This window comes from Sapajus apella, unplaced genomic scaffold (genome assembly GCF_009761245.1).
Source record: "Sapajus apella isolate SASKATOON/1434 unplaced genomic scaffold, GSC_monkey_1.0 scaffold63, whole genome shotgun sequence".
In the NCBI taxonomy this organism is placed as follows: domain Eukaryota; kingdom Metazoa; phylum Chordata; class Mammalia; order Primates; family Cebidae; genus Sapajus; species Sapajus apella.
Window position 1 is genome coordinate 2,814,907 of NW_022437003.1, and position 20,522 is coordinate 2,835,428.

At 38.9% G+C, this 20,522-nt stretch overlaps 1 long non-coding RNA gene across 1 annotated transcript in view; it reads right to left on the bottom strand.

Moving 5' to 3' along the window:
* Positions 1-3,493: 3,493 nt before the first annotated feature.
* The window catches only part of LOC116529732, a 164,136-nt gene continuing 147,107 nt past the window's right edge, over positions 3,494-20,522 (bottom strand). Inside the window, exon 4 of the long non-coding RNA XR_004259636.1 lies at positions 3,494-3,724. This is a non-coding gene — a long non-coding RNA (uncharacterized LOC116529732). The remainder of the gene's footprint in view (positions 3,725-20,522) is intronic.

Below are 20,522 nucleotides of genomic sequence, written 5' to 3' on the forward strand. Positions count from 1 at the left end.
TATATTATATATTACATATATATTATTTATATGTATATGTATATTTATATTTATATTTATTATATATTTTATATATTATATATGAATTATGTTATTTATAAATATATAATTTATATTTATAATATATGTATATAAATATGTGTAAATATATAATTTACATTTATAAATTATATATAATATAAATGTTTGTATAATTTACACATATAAATTTCTATATATATCATTTCTATATATATCATATATATCTATATATATCATTTCTATATATAATACAAATATATATAAATTTATATGTTTATATATATACTCTATACATATCTAATTTTATATATGTATAAATCAGTATATCAGATTTATATATGTACTTACTCTAAAGGAGCATAATATAGTTTGTGGTATAACATAATAACCTGAAGTAAGTAGGCGGTCAAGGAAGTCTTTATATATATAAATTGTGAAAAACATTTATAGGTCAGATTATGTGATACACTGATATACTAATATCACATAATCTGACCCTATAAATGTTTTTCACAGTTATACATGTATTTCAAGTATAACTGTGAAAAACATTTGCCAGTTTAAAGTTTAATATGTAGACAGAACAATGCCGGGAGGTATAGGGATATAATTGGGAGTCAGAGTAATAAAATAAATATTTTAAGTACTTACTACTTATTACTCAGCACAAAGTAACTTTAGGTAAAAATGCATGACAAGACTCAAAGAAGTGCTTGAAAGCTGTAGGGCAGAAAGGCATAGAAGACAGTATAGGCTAGAAGGAGATAGATAAAGACAATCAGAAGTAGATTTTATTCATTCATTCAACAAGAGTTCACGGAGTACCTCCAATTAGCAGCTATGCTAAAGACTACATAGTTACAGACTTTGCTCTCATGTAGTCTGTGGGAAGAGAGACATTAATTAAATAATGGCACTATTGACACTTGTGCAGAAAAGAGTTTAAATCAGCAGACCTGGGCTGCTCAAACCCTGCACATTCCCAGAGTTTCAAGACTGCTCTTGGCCTGGCTCCTGGGAAGATTACTTCTGAGCCATTTGTTGAGATAGTTGTTTATGCCAACAATGTGATTTATGGCAAACACGTTTTGGTATGCCTGAGGCTTTGGATCATGCTGTATCAATTTAATCTCTGAGCCCTGAAGACTAGTAGCTAAGGTGCTGCATGCCTGTATGACTGACCTCCAATAAAAACCCTGGACACATGACTCGAGTGAGTTTCCTTTGTTGTCACACATTGTTGCTGAGAAAATTAATTAAGTGTAATCCATGCAGTTCCACGAGAAGAGGCCAATGGGAGGCTGGGGCTTGATGTCTCCTCTACTCCACGCTATCCACCTTTTCACTTTGCTCCCTTTTTCTCTGTATCCTTTCAATATATTAAACTTTAACCATGAGTATAACAGCTTTTTTGAATCCTGTGAGTCTTTCCAGCAAATCATTGAGCATGAGAATCATCTTGGGGATCCCCAACACAATATTACAATTAAAAAATGAGGTACTTACTCTAAAGGAGCATAATATAGTTTGTGGCATAACATAGTAACCTGAAGTAGAGCAGGAGATCAAGAAAGTCTTCCCTGAAAAAGAGAGGTCTGAGCTGAGATAATGGATGCATAAGACATTACTTATAAAGGTGGATAGAGCTTTCCAGCATGGAGCATTGCATCTACAAATCCTCTGGTTGGGGAGAGTAGTGTGTAGCAGTTGAAAGTGACAGGCACAGCTGGAATGGAGGGAACAGATGGAGATGGGATGGGGACGGTCCTCAGAGGCTGGACCTGGAAGATCATGTGAAGAATTCTGGTCATTATTCTGAGTCATAGGAAGCCATGGAAAGGCCTGAAGCAAAGGGGGATTCAAGGTGGCCTTCTGAAATAAGCATTCTGGCAGTGGGGGTTGGGAGAGAACTTACAGGGGCTGATGAGTCAGCAGAATGAAAACAAGGCAATCTCTTTTTATAGACTCAGATGAAAGATGATGGTATCGCTGGCAGAGGAAATGTTGAGAAATGGAAGCTTTTCGTAGAAATTTAGTGGGCCAAATTAGTTTGCTGGCTTGTGCAAATGGCAGAATAGTTGGACTACTCATTAAAGCAGGAAACACAAGGAGAGACCACGTTTATTTTTCTGGGGATGAAGCACCAGAATGACATCCATTAGGTCTTGGACACACTGAGTTTGAAGTGCCTTTACAGTTGAATATGGAGATGGTTATAGGCCACTGAATACATAGGTATGGACAGATGTCATTCAGGTTTCACCCACAAACTATAACTACAGCTGTAAATTCAGGGGGCAACTACTATTTGCCTGGCATTACTTTAAGCACTTTCCATATATGAACTCATTTTATCTTTACAATTATTAGATGAACAGATACGATAACTAGCCTATGTCATTCTCACAGCAGGACAACAAAGGGGGCTGAAAGCAACTTTGGAGACAGTAGGGAGTAAAAGAGGAGGGATTTCTAGGTAACCAGTATTAACTGATTCCTGGCAGACAAGACTGAGTATACCGCCAGACGTGAAGAAGAAGGATGGGCCATCCTGAAAACCACGGGAAGTTAGTGCTCCAGAAAAAGGCAGTTTTTAATACTGTTCAGTTTACTAAGAAGAGAACCATGGGATGGACAGCAATCAATCACTGCACATAAAAGTCGTTTTGGTGAAGTTGGAAGCTAAATTAGAGAAGGGCGCGTGGAAGGCAAGCAAGTGAGGACAGGGAAGTGCTTTCAGCACACTGGCTATGAAGGGGAGGCAAGAAAGCAGTACGTGCAGGGAGCTAAAGCAGTCATGGAGGAGAAGTTTGTGGGTCATATGGGAAAGCTATAACAAAGTTTTAAAGTCAATGGAAAGGAATCATTTGAGAAGGAATAGTTGAGTACACAGGAGAGAAGAAAGTACTTTGACTGCAGTGAGCCGAGAGCGCGCCTTTGCACTCTAGCTTGGGTGATGAGAACAAAACTCCATCTCAGTGTCTCCAAAAAAAAAAAAAAAAAAAAGTACACTGACAGTATAAGCTTCTTCAGCCATCCACAGTGGGACAGATGGGATGTAAATACAGTCAAATATATTTGGGCAAAGCTAGTGAGTGAAATGATACTCTTCATAATATACACATCATAGAAACCAGTAATACAGATCCAAGCCCTGCCTATGCTCTACTCTGCTCTCATACCCATTGGTTTCCTTATGTCCCTTTGGCTACCTGTCTTCCTTCATGACTCCATATACCACGTTCCTCTCATTTCGACCCATCGCACTTGCTGTTTTTTTTTTTTTTTCCCCAGCTGAGAATGTTTTTCACTCCAACTAAAGCCCCAACCTCTTCATCCAGTTTCTAGCCTGATGAAGACGTTCAATAAATAGTCATTGGTTAAACAACTTGTGTTCAAAACACTTACTGAAACAAACCTGTATTAGTCCATTTTTATACTGCTATAAAGAAGTACCCAATACTGAGTAATTTCTAAAGAAAAGAGGTTTAACTGACTCACCAGTTCAGCACGGCTGGAGAGGCCTCAGGAAATTTACAATCACGATAGAAGCCAAAGGGGAAGCAGATACCTTCTTTGCAAGGTGGCAGGAAGGAGACGTGTGGAGCGAAGGTGGAAGGGCCCCTTCTAAAACCATCAGATCTCAGGAGAACTCATGCACTATCAGCATCCTTCAATTACTTCTTGGTCTCTTCCTTGATACCTGGGAATTATGAGGATTACAATTCAAGATGAGATTTGCATGAGGACGCAAAGCCTAACCATATCAAACCCAATCTGAAATTCAATCTGATTGCGAAAATTTGTTTCAATGTGCTTCTGATTTTGGTCACCAATAAATATTTTGACCAATATAAATTTTACACATACTTAAAGAAGGCATTATAATCTAATATTTTGCTGTATCTATGATCATATTCATCCCTCCCACAAATATAAAACATATGCATATGTCATTTTATTTTATAAAAGAGAATATTTTCAAGCAGACACACGCCTGTTAATTCTCTCCTAATAACCAAGCAACATAGAAAGAAATTCGAATCAGAATGTCAATCTATTCATTTACAATAAGAGGTGAAACTGTCAATTCAACCAGATATTTTTGTTAATCTGACCAACGCACATTTTTACCCTGGACAAGCCAGCCACAGATTGGTAAACCTTACACTAAAAAATGTAGATAGGCCCACATCTCTCATCATAGACAAAAATAAACTCAGGATGAATTAAATGTAAGACTGGAAACTGTAAAAATATGAGAAGAAAACCTAGGGAAAACTTTTCTGGATATTGGTCTAGGAAAATAATTCATGACTAAGACCTCAAAAACACAAGCTACAAAAAAAAAAAAAAAAAAAAAAAAAAGGAAAACCGAGACGTAATGAAATAAAGTTTCTGCACAGCAAAGGAAATAAGCAACAGAAGAGACAAGATGCAGAATGTGAGAAAATATTCACAAACTTTGCATCTGACAGAAAAATAATATCCATAATTTAAAAGGAATAAAAACAAAATCCCATTAAAAAGTAGTGAACAGACATAGATATTTTTTAAAAGACATACAAATGATAAAGCATCATGTGAAAAAAATGCTCAACATCACTAAATCATGAGAGACCACAATGATGTCATCTTATACCAGTTAGAATGGCAATTAGGTCAAAACAACAACAAAAAACCGATGTTGGTGAAGATGTGAAGAAAAGAATGCTTATACACTGTCAGTAGAACCGCTATGGAAAACAGTATGGAGGTTTCTCAAAGAACTAAGACAAAACTGCCATTCAGTTCAACAATCCCACTACCATGTATCTGCCCAAAGAAAAAGAAACTGTCAGAAAGATACCTACACTTTTATATTTGTCACAGCACTATTCCCAATAGCAAAGATATGGGATCAACCTATGTGTTCATCAGCAGATGACTGGATAAAGAAAATATGGCATACATACATAATGGAATCCTATTCAGCCATAAAACAAGAAGGAAATCATGTTTTGGAGCAACATGGATGGAACTAGAAGCGATTATCATAAGCAAAACAACTCCAAAACACAAAGTCAAATACTGTATGTTCCCACTTATAAGGAGAAGATGAAACAAAATGACAGATATTAGAGACTAGGAAGTGGGGGACAGAAGGAGAGTGGGTGAGGAAAAATAACTTAATGGGTACGATGTACATTATTTGGATGATGACGGCTACACTAAAAGCCAAGACTTCACCAAGAAATATATGCACATAACAAAATTGCATTTGTATCCCTTAAGTTTATGCAAGTAAATAGAATTTCAAAATAAGAATACATTTTTAAAATGTAGGTGGCAACAGAAGACAGAGCAATGGCTTCCAGGGACTCCAAGTATGAATATAGGTATTGTTTTCAAAGTGGCAGAAAGGATTTGATTGTCTCGATGGCTATATGACTCTGTGTAAACTGGGTACTTCAAAGAGCAAAAGAAGGGTATTTTACCTATGGAAATATTCTTGGTACAAGAAAATTATGTAGCACAGTTGGTGAGACTGTAGTCCTTGGAACCCTAGATCTTAGGTTCAAATCCCAGCTCCATAACTGAATTACTTGGTAATAAGCAATTTATTAGAACTAATCCCTGAACCTATCTAAGCTTCATCTCCCAGATCTATAAAATGGTGACAGTTCAAAATACAACAGTAGATTCTAAAAAATTGAGGAGGAAGGAATCCTCCTTCCTAACACATTCTATGAAGCTAGTATCATTCTGATACTAAAACCTGGTACAGACACAACAAAAAAAGAAAGCTTCAGGCCAATATCCCTGATGAACATGGATGTAAAAATCCTTGACAAAAATACCCGCAAACTAAATCCAGCACCACATCAAAATGCTAATCCACCACAACCAAGTAGGTATTCCTGGGATGCATTGTTGCTTAAACATATGCAAATCAATCAGTGTGATTTATCAAATAAATAGAATTAAACACCATATGATCATCTCGATAGATGCAAGAAAGTCTTCTGATAAAATTCAGTATCTCTTCCTGTTAAAAACCCTCCACAAACTAGGCACTGAAGGAGATGACCTCTAAATAAAAAGAGCCATAGGTTACCAATTATAGCCAACATCATACTGAATGGGCAAAGGATGGAAGCATACCTTTTAAGAACAGAACAAGAGAAAGATGCCCACTCTCACCACTCCTATTCAACACAGTACCGGAAGTTACAGCCAGAGCAGTCAGGCAAGCCCATCCAAATAAGAGAGACAATCAAACCATCTCTCTTCACAAATGATATGATTTTATACCTAGGAAATCCCACAGTCTCTGCCAAAAAGCTCCTTGATTCCCTGATCTAATAAATCGGCAAAGATTCAGAGTACAAAAATCACATACATTTCTATACATCAACAGTGTCCAAGTTGGAAGCCAAATTGAGAAAGCAACATCATTCACAATTTCAGCAAGAAAAGAAAAAAACAAACAAAAAAACCCTAGGAATACAGCTAACCAAGGAGGTGAAAAATCTCTACAGCAAGAATAATAAAATGCTGCCAAAAGAAATCTGAGATGACACAGCAAATGGAAAACATCCCATGCTCTTGAGTAGGAAGAATCAATATTATTAAAATGGCCATATTGCTGAAAGCAATTTTCAGATTCTATGCTATAACTATAAAACTACCAACATTTTTCAAAGAAATAGAGGGAAGACATCCACGATGGCCAGATAGGAACAGCTCTGGAGTGCAGTTCCCAACGAGAAGAATGCAGAGGGTGAGTGATCACCACATTTCCAAATGAGTTTTTACTGCCCACAAACCGCGAGATTCCCAGGCTGGAATGCGCCACAAGTTTCCAGCATGGCTATTTTAGCCAGCGCTGCGGATCTCTGCACAAAAACCCACACAAATCCAGGTGGCCATTTCAACAGGCGCCTGGAACACCAGGGATATAGAGCTACCCATTCAACTGAAAAAAAGTGGGCTGAAACAGGGAGACAGGTGATCTGGCTCAGCAGGTCCCATCCCCTACAAAGACCAGCAATCTGAAAACCTCTCGATTGAGTGTTTCACAGTAAGTGCAGCTGGACCTAAGACAGTTCAGCTCTGGGCGTTAGGGTATCAGCCATTACTGAAGCAGTCCACCGTTACCAAGGCAATTTGCCTTTACTGAGGCAGTCCGCCATTACCGAGGCAGCCAGCCATTATTGAGGCAGACCACCATTGCCAAGGAAGTTCTAACAGGAACTTTACACATCAGCAGGGCAGAACCCACAGCAGCTCAGTAATGCCTCTGCTGGCAGACTGTGGCTAGACTACCACCTTGCTGGGCAGTGCATCTCTGAAAAAAGGCAGCAACATGTCAGAAACTTATAAATAAAGCCCCACCATCCCAGGACAGAGCACCTGGGGAAAAAGGTGTTTCTGAGTTCTGCTGCAGCAGACATAAAGGTACTTGCCCAGCAGCTCTAAATGGAACAATGGAGCTCCCAGCTCAGCACTTGAGCTCCTATAAGGGACAGACTGTCTCCTCAAGCAGCTCCCTGATGCCTGCATATCCAAAGGTAAAGGAGAGCTCAGGCTGATGCCTGGTAGGTATCTTTCTGGGAGGAGGCTAACAGAAGAAGAAACTGGCAGAAACCCTTACTGTTCTACAGCCCCTTTGGGTGATCCCCAGGCAAGCAGGGTCTGGAGTGGACCTCCAGCAGGCCTACAGCAGAGAGGCCTGACGGTTAGAAGGAAAACTAAAAAACAGAAAGAAATAACTTCATCAACAAAAAGGACTTCCACTCAGAGACCCCATCTGAAAGTCTCCAACTACAAAGACCACAGGTAAATAAATCCATAAAGATGGGAAGAAACCAGTGCAAAAAGGATGAAAACAGCAAAAACGAGAATGCATCTCCTCCTCCAAGGGATCACAACTCCACATCAGGAAGAGAACAAAGCTGGATGGAGAATGAGTCTGATGAATTGACAGAAACAGGCTTCTGAGGGTGGGTAATAACAAATTTCTCAGAGCTAAAAGATCATGTTCTAACCCAATGCAAAGAAACTAAGAACCCTGAAAAAAGGTTTGATGAAATGCTAATGAGAATAAACAGCTTAGAGAAGAATATAAATGACCTGACGGAGCTGAAAAACACTACAAGAGAACTTTGCGAAGCATACACAAGTTTCAATAGCCGAATCGACCACGTAGAAAAAAAGAATATCAGAGATTGAAGATCAACTCAATGAAATGAAACGAGAAGGCAAGATTAGAGAAAAAAAGAGTAAAAAGAAATGAACAAAACCTCCAAGAAATATGGGATTATGTGAAAAGACCTAATCTACATTTGATAGGTGTACTTGAATGTGACAGAGAGAATGAATACAAGCTGGTAGACACCCTTCAGGATACTATCCAGGAGAACTTCCCCAACCTAGCAAGCCAGGCCACCAGTCAAGTCCAGGAAATACAGAGAACATCACAAAGATATTCCTCAAGAAGAGCAATCCCAAGGCACATAATCATCAGATTCACCAGGGTAGAAATGAAGGAAAAAATGCTAAGGACAGCCAGAGAGAAAGGTCTGGTTACCCACAAAGGGAAGTCCATCAGACTCACAGCAGATCTCTCAGCAGAAACCTTACAAGCCAGAAGAGAGTGGGGGCCAAGATTCAACATCCTTAAACGAAAGAACTTTCAATCTAGAATTTCATATCCAGCCAAACTAAGCTTCGTAAGAGAAGGAGAAAGAAAATCCTTTAAGAACAAGCAATTGCTGAAATATTTCATCACCACCACACCTGCCTTACAAAAGCTCCTGAAAGAAGCACTAAACAAGGAAAGGAACAACCAGTACCAGACACTCCAAAAACGTACCAAATGGTAAAGACCACTGACACAATGAAGAAAATGCATTAATAGGAAAAACAGCCAGCTAGCATCAAAATGGCAGGATCAAATGCACACATAAAAATATTAAACTTAAATGTAAATGGGGTAAATGCCCCAATCAAAAGACACAGACTGGTGAATTGGATAAAAAGTCAAAACCCATCGGTGTGCTGTATTCAGGAAACTCATCTCACATGCAAGGATACACATGGGCTCAAAGGGATGGAGGAAGATTTACCAAGCAAATGGAGAGCAAGAAAAAAAAAAAAAAAAAAAAAAAAAAAAAAAAAAACCAGGAGTTGCAATCCTAGTCTCTGATAAAATAGACTTTAAAGCAACAAAGATCAAAAGACACAAAGAAGGGCATTACATAACGGTAAAAGGATCAATGCAACAAGAAGAGCTAACTATGCTAAATATATATGCACCAAATACAGGAGCACCCAGATACATAAAGCAAGTTCTTAAAGACTTTCAAAGAGACTTAGACTCCCACACAGTAATAGTGGGAGACTTTAACACTCCACTGTCAATATTAGATCAACGAGACAGAAAGCTAACAAGGATATCCAGCACTTGAACTCAGATCTCGATCAAGTAAACCTAACAGACATCTACAGAACTCTCCACCCCAAATCCAAAGAATATATATTCTTCTCAGTACCTCATCATACCTACTCTAAAACTGACCACATAATTGGAAGTAAATCACTCTTCAGCAAATACAAAAGAATGGAAATCATAACAAACAGTTTCTCAGACCACAGTGCAATCAAATTAGACATCAGGATAAAGAAACCAACTCAGATCCACACGACTACATGGAAACTGAACAACTGGCTCCAGATTGTTGACTGGATAAACAATGAAGTGAAGGCAGAAATAAAGATGTTCTTCAGAACCAATGAGAATGAATACACAATGTACCAGAATCTCTGAGACACATTTAAAACACTCTCTAGAGGAAAATTTATAGCAATCAATGCCCACATGAGAAGCAAGAAAAGATCTAAAATCGACACCCTATCATCAAAATTGAAAGAGCTGGAGGAGCAAGATCAAAAAAACCTCAAAAGCTAGCAGAAGACAAGAAATAATGAGGATCAGAGCAGAGCTGAAGGAGATAGAGACATAAAAAATCCTCCAAATAATGAATCCAGGAGCTGGTTTTTTTAAAAGCTCAACAAAACAGACAGACTGCTAGCCAGATTAATAAAAAAGGGGAGAGAAGAATCAAATAGATGCAATAAAAAATGATAAAGGGAATTATCACCACAGGTTCCACAGAAATGCAGACTGTCATCAGACATTACTACAAAGAACTCTATGCACACAAACCAGTAAACCTGGATGAAATGGATAAATTCCTGGACACTTGCCTCCTCCCAAACCTAAACCAGGAAGAAGTCAAAACCCTGAATAGACCAATAACAAGGGCTGAAGTTGAGGCAGCAATTAAGAGCCTACCAACCAAAAAAAAGCCCAGGTCCAGATTTGTTCATAGCCGAATACTACCAGACATACAAAGAGGAGCCGGTACCATTCCTTCTGAAACTATTCCAAACAATCCAAAAAGAGGGAATCCTTCCTAAATCATTTTACGAGACCAACATCATCCTGATACCAAAACCCAGCAGAGAAACAACAACAACAACAACAAACTTCAGGCCCAGGTCAATATCCACGATGAACATAGATGCAAAAATCTTCAATAAAATACTGGCAAACCAACTGTAACAGCACATCAAAAAACTTATCCAACACGATCAAGTAGGATTCATCCTGAGGATGCAAGGCTGGTTCAACATACGCAAGTCTATAAACATAATCCACCACATAAACAGAACCAAAGACAAAACACACATGATTATCTCAATAGATGCAGAGAAGGCATTCAACAAAATTCAACAGCTCTTTATGCTAACATCTCTCAATAAACTAGATATAGCTGGAACGTATCTTAATAAAAGCAATTTACAACAAACCCAAATCCAATATAATACTGAATGGGCAAAGACTGGAAGCATTCCCTTTGAAATCTGGCACTAGACAAGAATGCCCTCTCTCATCACTCCTATTCAATATAGTATTGAAAGTTTCAGCCAGAGCAATCAGGCAAGAAAAATAAATAAAGGGTATTCAATTAGGAAAGGAGGAAGTCAAATGGTCTCTATTTGCAGACAAAATGATTGTATTATTTAGAAGACCCTGTTTTTCTCAGCCCCAAATCTCCTGAAACTGATAAGCAACTTCAGCAAAGTCTGAGGATACAAAATTAATCTGCAGAAATCAAAAGCATTCCTATACACCAATAACAGACCAACAGCCAAATCAAGAACAAACTGCCATTCACAATTGGTACAAAGAGAATAAAGTACCTAGGAATACAACTGACAAAGGATGTAAAGGACCTCTTCAAGGAGAACTACCAACCACTGCTCAGGGAAATTAAGAGAGGACACGAACAGATGAAAAACATTCCATGTCCATGGTTAGGAAGAATCAATATGGTGAAAATGGCCATACTGCCCAAAGTAATTTACAGATTTAACACTATCCCCATCAAGCTACCTATGATCTTCTTCACAGAACAGGAAAAAAAACACCTTAAACTTCATATGGAACCAAAAGGGAGTCCACATAGCCAAGACAATCCTGAGCAAAAAGAACAAAGCTGGAGGCATCACACTACCTGACTACAAACTATACTACAAGGCTACAGTAATCAAAACAGCTTGGTACTGGTACCAAAACAGAGATATAGACCAATGGAACACAACAGAGGCCTCGGAGGCAACACAACATATCTACAACCATCCGATCTTTGACAAACCTGACAAAAACAAGTAATGGGGAAAGGATTCCATGTTTAATAAATGATGTTGGGATAACTGGCTAGCCATGTACAGAAAGCAGAAACTGGACCCCTTCCTGACACCTTACACTAAAATTACTCCACATGGATTAAAGACCCTAAGACCCAACACCATAAAAACCGTAGAAGAAAACCTAGGCAAAACCATTCAGGACATAGGCATAGGCAAGGACTTCATGAATAAAACACCAAAAGCATTGGCAACAAAAGCCAAAATAGACCAAGGGGACCTAATCAAACTCCAGAGCTTCTGCACAGCAAAAGAAACAATCATTAGAGTGAACCGGCAACAAACAGAATGGGAAAAAATTTTTGGAATCTACCCATCTGACAAAGGGCTAATATTCAGAATCTACAAAGAACTAAAACAGATTTACAAGAAAAAAACAAACCCACTCAAAGGTGGGCAAAGGACATGAATGGACACTTTTCACAAGAAGAAATATATGAGGCCAATAAACATATGAAAAAAAGCTCATCATCATTGGTCATTGGAGAAGTGCAAATCCAAACCACATTGAGATACCATCTCATGCCAGTTAGAATGGTGATCATTAAAAAATGTGGAGACAGCAGATGCTGAAGAGGATATGGAGAAATACGAACTTTTATACTATTGGTGGGAGTGTAAATTAGTTCAACCATTGTGGAAGACAGTGTGGCGATTCCTCAAGGACCTAGAAATAGAAATTCCATTTGACCCAGGAATCCCATTACTGGGTATATATCCAAAGGATTACAAATTGTTCTACTATAAGGACACGTGCACACGAATGTTCATTGCAGCACTGTTTACAATAGCAAAGACCTGGAACCCAAATGCCCATCGATGATAGACTGGACAGGGAAAATGTGGCACTTATATACCATGGAATGCTATGCAGCCATAAAAAATGATGAGTTTGTAACCTTTGTAGGGATGTGGATGAATCTGGAAATCATCATTCTCAGCAAACTGATACAAGAATAGAAAATCAAACACCACATCTTCTCACTCATAGGTGGGTGTTGAACAATGAGAACACATGGACACAGGGAGGGGAGCATCACACACTGGGGTCTGTTGGGGGGGACTAGGGGAGGAACAGTGGGGGTAGGGAGTTGGGGATGGATAACACGGGGAGAAATGCCAGATATAGGTGACGGGGGCATGGAGGCAGCAAACTACATTGCCATGTATCTACATATGCAACAATTCTGCATGATCTGCACATGTATCTGAGAATCTAAAGTACAATAATATATATTGTAAAGAATATATAGAATACACAGAAAAAAAAAACCTAAATATAGAACTGGCATATGATCTATCAATGTACTACTGGATATATATCCAAAAGAAAGGAAATCGGTCGGGCTTAGTGACTCACACCTGTAATCCCAACATTTTGGGAGGCAGAGATGGGAGGATTGCTTGAACCCAGGAGTTCAAGACCAGCCTGGGCAACACAGTGAGACCCTATCTCTTAAAAAAAAAAAGGAAAAAGAAATGAAATCCATATATCCATCAACTGGATTCTTTTGGATATACTGTACTCCCATGGTTACTGCAGCAATATTCACAATAGCCAAGACATAGAATCAATATAAGTGCCCATGAATAAATGAATAGTTAAAGAAAATGTGATTTCAAGACCAGCCTGGCCTACACGGTGAAACCCCGTGTCTACTAAAAATACAAAAATTAGCCAGGCATGGTTGCAGGAACCTGTAGTCCCAGCTACTCGGGAGGCTGAGGCAGGAGAATTCTTTAACCTGGGAGGTGGAGGTTGCAGTGAGCCGAGATTGCACCACTGCAAATATTTTCTTCTATTTTGAAATATTGTATATTTCAAAATAGAAGAAAATGATTAGAATGTTTCTAACAAAAGACAAATATTTAAGGTGATGCTTATGCCAATTATGCTGATTTGATCTTTCCAAATTATATGAATGTATTAAATTATCATATGTACTTAAAAAAAAGACATAGAAAAAAAAAACTATTCTAAAAGTTATACAGAACCAAAAAGAGCCAGAATAGCCAAAGCGATCCTAAGCAAAAAGAAGAAAGCCAGAGGCATTACACTATCCAACTTCAAACTATACTACACAGCTCCAACAACCAAAACAGCATGATATTTGTAAAACAAACAAACAAGAAACACACACACAGACCACTGCAACAGGTGAGAGAACCCAGAAATAAAGCTGCACACTTATAACCATCTGATCTTTGACAGAATTGACAAAAACAAGCAACAGGGAAAGGACTCCCTATTCAATAAATGGTGCTGGGGTAACTGCCTAGCCATATGCCGAAAATTGAAACTAGACCCCTTCCTTACACTATATACGAAAATCAACTCAAGATGAACTAAAGACTTAAATGTAAAACCTAAAACTATAAAAACCCTAGAAAAATGTAAAGGAAATACATTCAGGACATACGCCATGACAAAGATTTCATGATACAGACTCCAAAAACAATTGTGACAAAAACAAAAATTTGACAAACAGGACCTAATTCTACACAGCAAAATAAATTATCAAAAGAGTAAACAGACTAAGTACAGAATGAAAGAAAATATTTGCAGACCACACTCCCAACAAAGATTTAATATCCTGGATCTATAAGGAATATAAACAAATTAACACACAAAAAACAATACCATTAAAAAATGGGCCAAGGACATGAACAGGCACTTCTCAAAAGAAGACATACAGGCAACTAACAAACATATGGAAAAATGCTCAACATCACTATACATTGGAGAAAGGTAAATCAAAACCATAAGATACTGTTTCACACCATTCAGAATGTCTATTTTTAGAAAATCAAAAAATTACAGATGCTGACGAGGTTGCAGAGAAAACAGCACTTATACGCTGCTGGTAGGAATGTAAATTAATTCAGCCATTGTAGAAAGCAGTTTGAAGATTTCTCAAAGAACTTAAAACAGAACTACCATTTGACCCTGCAATCCCATTACTGGGTATATATCCAGTGGAATATAACATGTTCTACCATGAAGACACATGCACACATATGTTCACTGCAAGACTGTTCACAAAAGCAAAGACATGGAATCAACCTAAATGCCCATCAACAGTGGACTGGATAAAGAAAACATAGTACATATATACCATGGTATACTATGCAACCATAAAAACAATGAAATCATGTCCTTTGCAGCAACATGCACAGAGCTGGAGGCCAGTATCCTCAGCAAATTAATGCAGGAAAAGAAAGCTAAATACCACATTTACGTATGGGAGCTAAATATTGAGGACACATGGACACAAAGAGGGGAACAGGAGACACAGGCGCCTATTTGAGGGTGGAGTGTGGGGACTGAAAAATCACGGTTGGGTACTATGGTTATTACTTAGGTGACCAAAATAATCTGTACACCAAACTCCAGTGATAGTAATTCATCCATGTAACAAACCTGCACATGTATCCCTTAACCTTAAACAAAAGTTGGAAAGAAAAAAATGCAACAGTAGGTCAAAAGTCCTTCTGAGAATTTATGAAAACAGTGCAGATAAAATTTTTAGCATATGCCTGGCACAATAGATGCTAAATTTATCAGTAGTTTTGCTGGCAATGTTCTTTTATTCAAGACTTCCTCTCCACCAGACTTTGCTTACAGGAACATCAACAGTATTTGTCTTGGTGACTTTCCTTTTCTACATTTTCTTAGTTGCTAACCTGGTTATATTTGTATAGCCCTTTTCAAAACAGGATACAATACTCCGATAATGTTTCTGATTAGCAAATGATAACCACTTTCCAGTCCTGCCTCTCAGATTTTTCCCAGAGACCACCTTGATTAACATCTATGGGATCTGTAATCTCTTGAGTCTCTATTTATAGAAAATTTTCAGTTAACAATGACTCACAATAAATCACATCCATTTTGTGCAGATTTGTGCAAGTTAACTCCTCTTAACAGGCAATCTAATGTCTCTGTTATTAAGGTATACTTTCCCGTTATGTCCACAGACTAACAACATTGTTTAAAAGTCTTCAGAGAATTAATATAGGTGGTAGCACCTTTAGACTGATCTATAGAAATCAAGACCCAAAAGAAAATATTCTGCAAAGATATTGCTTAACGCAGCAAGCTTCAATTTGTTAAGCTTGCTATTGCTAAATCAGGATTGAACAGGGTCAGAAAAGTGGATAATTAATATATATAGGGCCCATTCTGGGATGCAGTGAGCAGATGTGATGTTCTATCTATAATCTAATCGGTAGCATCACAAAGGCAGAAAAGACAAGATACAGAAAGCTCACATGAGGTCTTGAATAGAAACCTAGGAGGTACTAAAAGCCATAAACAAAAATCACAGTGAAACAGAAGGCACAGTAATTTGGACCCAGAGGACATGTATAATTTTCAGGACAGCAGCAGGGGCCCTAATCAATCTGCCTTATAATGAAGCAATGTTAAAAGGAGTGTGCCCATCACTTCATGTCCCCCAACCTCTTAAATGTGCCACTCAGCCTTTGCAATGAAGAGGATTAATGAATGATCATAAAGCACACTTCCAGTTGTGATGTGTGATATTCAATAATCAGGGCTATGCAGAAGTTCATCAACAAAGTCAGATATCTTGAGACATCCCTATACTCTGACATATTCCAGGAGAGAACAGTTCAAGCTTTCAAAATTCCTTCCAAAAAAAAAAGAAAAAAAAATCAACTGCATTTTATCACATTTACTAAAGTAGGCTCCATTCTTTTACAAAAGAAAATACATATGAGGTGGCCACAACTAACATGAATCAAATCAGTCTGAGACTAACACACAGACTGATGCCAAGACTAAATTGTTGGTGACAGGGTAAGGATGCAGAATTTGGATTCGGATGTTTCACAACACGACTGTAGGCCAAAAAGAAGTTTGAAGAAGTAAAAGTTCCAGGTAAGGCCAGTGCGGTGGCTCATGCCTGTAATCTTAGTACTGTGGGAGGCTCAAGCCAAGGCAGGTGGATCACTCGAGTCTAGGAGTTCAAGACCAGCCTGGGCAACATAGTGAAACCCTGTCTCAACAGCAACAACAAATTAGCCAGGCATGGTGGCACATGCTTGTAGTCCCAGCTACTCAGGAGGCTGAGGTGGGAAGATCACTGAGCCCAGGAGGTCGAGGCTGCAGTGAGCCATGAATGCACCAGTGAACTCCAGCCTGGGTGACAGAGCAGGACCCTGTTGCAAAAACAAAAAAACAAAAGTCCCAGGTAAAAGAGAATGGCTTCAATTTAAATTCTGTCTATTCAAACCCAAATGTCAAAGCATTTTAAAAGGAAAAGAAGTCTTTAAGTTTTCAGAAAAGATACCAGCGACAACAACAAAAAACCAGAATGCCCATCACCTAATCTACCTAACACTGCCAGATAATTCCTTGCATATTTTAAGACGTGTCAGAAAGAAAATTAACTCTTTCTACTCGCTTTTAAAAAATTTGCTTCCTTTTTAAATTTTTCATAAAAATATGAGTAAGAATCTCTGTGTTATTGTTCTCTACGTAAGATACAGAGAGCAGCTGGGTGTGGTGGCTCACGCCTGTAATCCCAGCACTTGGGGAGGCCAAGGGGGGAGAATGACTTGAGGTCAGGAGTTTCAGATCAGCCTGGCCAACATGATGAAACCCCATCTCTGCTAAAAATACAACAACAAAAAATTAGCTGGGCACGGTAGTGCACACCTATAGTCCCAGCTACTTGGGAGACCGAGGCAGGGGACCCAGGAGGCAGAGGTTACAGTGAGCTGAGATCACACCACTCCACTCCAGCCTGGGTAACAGAGCAAGACTCCACCTCAAAAAAAAAAAAAGAAAAAAAAAAAAAAAGCAGAAGGAAAGACAGATGAGGCTCAATGGATCAGAAGGTAAGGTACCCTAGGCTTTGTACTGTATCCAACAACTATTCACCAGGTTGACTTAAAGATAAATACTTACTAATACAGATGATTAAGCACTACTTTTTTTCTAGAAGAAATTTGCTGTAACTTTTAATGGTATCACACTTAACGGTTCTTTGACAAAGACTCCATGGAAAGTAATTTGACTTCTCTGTGACCCAGTTTCCTCATTAACAAAAAATGTTACTAAGATAGTGATAATTGAAAAAATGTATTTCCTTAGGATACATCTTGTTAATAAATTACCTTGAAAATCTAACAAACTCTCAGAAAAGAGAAAATATCCATCATTTTTATTAATGTGTGACATTGTGAAATTTAAAGCACACAGATATCAAATGCTGCCTTAACCAGGGGCAAGAAGGAGAATAAGAACCATGGAAGGGAGAAGTGGAAGAGCTCTCTCCTTGCATAAAGTTGCTAAAAAATACCAGATTACCACTGAAGTCACACATCAACTATCTCAGAGCTGTTGTTAACATACTCAAGATTTACCTTCTCTTTCAAAAGTGTATCACAGAAAATATATTACATGCTTATACATGCTGTTCATCTTGTTTCATAAAATAGATCCAAACCTTTCTCCTAGTACATAACACCTATTACATGTATAACAATATGTATTACATATGATGCACATTTATGTAGACTACACCGTGCAGAGAATTTCAGGGATACTAACTGCTGTTTTAACCACAGCAGCTGGAGTCTCACTCAGAAAGGTATCTGAAAAAGTTGATTTGTTTGTTTGATCTGGAAAATGATCTAGAATGCCTTTTATAGCTAAATAAATGTCCAGTTAAAGTTGAGTGTGTGATCTGTCAACATGCACTTCTTGAAGTGCTAAGGAGACTCAGATAACAAAAATTTGCTGCAAATTCCCTGGCCTCTCATATTGCTGGAGAGAGGGGTAAGAACAAACTGAGGACATTGAGTAGTTGTCAATGCAACTCCAGAGTTATGGACAAGAGGGAAGCCATGCTGAATGCTGGCTAGGACCTGGGCAACGTCTCTGCTGGATCGTGGAAGATAAATAGGAAACATCTCTGTAGATCCAAGAGGGGTTCCTTTCAGGGAGAGAAAACTGCAGTATAACACATCTGGAGAACTGTGAAGGAAATCAAAACATTGTACCCCAAAATATACTTCTTTGACATATTTCAAGATGGCTATTGAGAAGGGCTGGAAATACAAGCACAGCTGAAAAGCTGTCTTCTGTAGGGGAGATTTACATCTGTAGAGAAAATTGGCATTGATGCATCCATGTTTTCTCTGGGCCTCTCCCTTGTCCAGAGTTAGGGGATGAGACCTGAGACTCTTAACACCTTATAGGTCTAAAGCAACATTTACCATCTATTCTCTCTGAGGACTGCCACCTGTGAGGTTTCATCTGTACAAGATCATCTACATAAAAGCTAAGCCTGCTCTTCTTGCCCTCTCATAACCTGTTCTGCCATAATCAAATTTTCATTCTTTCTGTAACCCCAAGATGATATGAAAGTGTCAATCAAGCCAGGCACGGTGGCTCAGGCCTGTAATCACAGCACTTTGGGAGGCCAAGGCGGGCAGATCACAAGGTCAGGGATTTGAGACCAGCCTGGCCAACATACTGTAACCCTGTCTCCACTAAAACACAAAAAATGAGCCAGGCATGGTGGTGGGCGCCTGTAATCCCAGCTACTCGGGAGGCTGAGGCAGGACAATCGCTTGAACCCAGGAAGCTGAAGTTGCAGTGAGCCAAGATTGCACCACTGCACTCCAGCGTGGGTAAGAAAGAAAGACTCCATCTCAAAAAATGAAAAGTGTCAACCAGTCCAGGGACAGTGGTTCATGCCTTGTAATCCCAGCACATTGAGAGACCTAGGCGGGAGGATTTCTTGAGCCCAGGAGTTTGAGACCAGCCTGGACAACAGAGTGAGACCTGTCTCTACAAATAATTTTTTGGTGTGTGTGTGTCTCACTCTGTTGCCCAGGCTGGAGTGCAGTGGTGCAATCTCAGCTCGCTGTAACTTCTGCCTTCTGAGTTCAAGGGATCCTCCCACCTCAGCATCCCAAATAGCTGGGGACTACAGGTGCACACCACCACGCACAACTAATTTTTTTATATTTTTAGTAGATAACAGGGTTTCACCATGTTGGCCAGGCTGGTCTCGAACTCCTAACCTCAAGTGATGCACCCGCCTTGGCCTCCCAAAGTTCTGGGATTATAGCTGTAAGCCACCGTGCCTGGCCTAAATAATATATTTTTAAAAACTATTGAATGTAGTCACGTGTGCCTGTGGTCCCAGCTACTCAGGAGGCTGAGGTAGGAGGTTCACCTGAGACCAGAAGGTCACGACTGCAGGGAGCCAAGACAGTGCCACTGCACTCTAGCCTAGGTAATAGTGAGACCCTATTTCAAAAAAAAAAAGCTATCAACCATCTTCAGGATTGGCCATTTTCTTTTTAAGTGCTTACATTTTGTTAAGACTCCAGTGCATGTTAATAAATGTGTATGCCTCTTCTCCTGTTAGGCTGTATTTTGTCAGTTGATTTTTAAGCAAATATTTAAAGGTTGAAGGGGGCAGTTTTCTCGTTGCTAACTGCAAAGGATTCAAAGTGTTTATAAGTTGCAGAAGAGTTATACAAGTAAGGGGAATTATATTGAAGGCTTTCATAATTCAAGTGATTTCTCACTTGGAATCTGACCTGTAGAGGAGGAGGGAATGAATGTACTGAAGAATATTAAATGAGGGAAAATCCTATGAACAGGCTTTTTTTTTAGAGGGGGAGGAGTGGGGACGGAGTCTCGCACTGTTGCCCAGGCTGTGTGAACAGGCTTTTTAATTTTAGGATACATCAAGAGA